We start from the raw sequence: 2128 nt of genomic DNA, 5'->3' as shown, positions 1-2128 counted from the left end.
ATGTATATTAGTATATATATGTATATGTATATTAGTATATATATTGTATATGTATATTAGTATATATATATATATATATATATATATATATATGTATATTAGTATACACGAGGCTAGAACGTGTATTAGGTCTACTTCGTACCTCTCAAAATTAATAGATGCGATTGTCAAGGCTGAACATAATTGTGACTGGAATTCCAAGAAATATGTAACTGCACATGTGACACTACTATGAGAAATAAAAATCACTGCCGACTGTGTTAGACTAAGACATATATATAATGGGAAATACGTTAGACAAACTAAAATATCGGCTACTGCAAGGTTTACTAAAAGAATGACGGGTGCACCTCGTAACTGTCTACATCGACGAATAAGAAAAATAACAGCGACATTTCCCGTACATCCAATTATAAATAGAACAATGCAGATACAAGTAAACAGATGATACAGCCATCCATGTGGTGCGTTCCTGTAGAAATAAAGGTGCAAGTGACATAAAGCGTATCTGGGCATCCTGGCTGTTGTACCTGTATTTTTTCTTAAGTTTAACTTAAGTTTCGTTACTCTTCACACTCTACACAACGAACACACGCCTGATGAGAAACAATACGAACAAATTATTTAAGTATACGGATAGTAATAGTAATAATAGTCATACAGAATAAACTGAATGATAATATTAATGTTCATGACAATGATGATTTTAGATAATGATAATATCAACAACATCAACAGCAACATTTGTGATATTCCCAAGATTCATATGCAGATGGGATACAGTGGCGTAATGGGGAAGTCTCGGGCCTTATGGGTCCTACTACCATGAGGGCCGTGTAGGGCTCAGTGGGGTCGGAAGCCTAATGGGATGCTAGTGTAAATATTCGGCTTCTAGGTTTACCAACCCTTGGAGAGAGACGTACAAATGGAAAACGATGATGATAATAACAACAACAACAACAACGACAACAACAACAACAACAACATCACCGATTTTAACATATTAAAGCACCATTTTTCAATTCAATAAGACATTAACTTTCTTTCACTACAAACAAAATACAGTAAAAACAAAACATATTAATAAAACGATTACCTACGTTTCTTGTTTTCCCTGCTACAGCAAAGGTTGATGAATCGTCACAAAATGAAAATATCACATTATCGTATATATAGGCTTCAATCCCTTTTTAACTAAACTCGGCGTAAATGAGACGTCATTTGATAGGATCTTCGCAGCAACATTTAGTCCTATTTTATTCCCATATATGTTGTGCCTATATATATAGTCATGTTGTGCCCATATATAGTCATGTTGTGCCTATATATGACCAGGATGTCATGTCATCATGGTTATATCATAAGCATGTCACATATTTTTATCATATAAAATGTAATGGTTTTGGCAGGGCTACAGCAGAACGAGCCACTGTACTGTTTATCCCTGGATTTTAAGCCACTTTAAACAATAACATTTGCATTTGTGATGTGATGTAAATAGATCAATGTATATTTTCAAAGCAGAGACGATGTCAATTACACTTAGTAAAGGCAAATTATTTTACACTTTAATAATAATAATAATAATAATAATAATAATTAATTTTTAGTGAGACTGTTCACTAAGTTTTTAACCTATAGATTAAAAGAAACGTGTTGTTGTCTATCGCCGTGTTTAGCTCTCTTAAACAGAAATTATATAGAGTGTTCGTACCGGTGTAAAAAATGTCCCCAATGATAAAATTCAGAAATAATTTTTTTTTCTTTTTTTTTAATCTTCGAACAATTTGAATGCTGTAAAATAGCTAAAAGTATTCAATAAATCAACATAAATTATACTCATTTTTGAAAAATTTACCAGTAATGTCATTGTCACATAAGTTTATATTAGGCTCATTTTTTATAGGAATAAAAAAAAATTAATAAGTAGTTTACAGATTTTAATAAAGTAATAAATGACATGTTGGCAGCAGAAACTATACTGTGATTGTGTAAGTGACAACTAAGCTATAATTTAATTGGTCAACTTTTATTTGTTGTGAATCTGTACTGCAGCCAAATAAAAGCCTTTTGGTTTCTAAAATACCATATAAACAAGATGTCTAGTATTCTGGGTGTTTTTGAGAAT

The 2128-nt window shown here is 31.6% G+C and overlaps 1 protein-coding gene across 1 annotated transcript in view; it reads right to left on the bottom strand.

Annotated features, from left to right (window-relative positions):
- The window catches only part of LOC117101694, an 8634-nt gene extending 8416 nt beyond the window's left edge, over positions 1–218 (bottom strand). The window contains exon 1 of the transcript XR_004444303.1: positions 143–218. The gene's annotated coding sequence lies outside the window, so the exon portion shown is untranslated. The remainder of the gene's footprint in view (positions 1–142) is intronic.
- Positions 219–2128: the final 1910 nt, after the last annotated feature.

This window comes from Anneissia japonica, unplaced genomic scaffold, assembly GCF_011630105.1.
Source record: "Anneissia japonica isolate Jap-2015-1 unplaced genomic scaffold, ASM1163010v1 scaffold180_len884964_cov147, whole genome shotgun sequence".
In the NCBI taxonomy this organism is placed as follows: Eukaryota; Metazoa; Echinodermata; class Crinoidea; order Comatulida; family Comatulidae; genus Anneissia; species Anneissia japonica.
The sequence above is the reverse complement of the archived record's forward strand: the minus strand, read 5'-3'. Positions and strand labels throughout refer to the sequence as shown.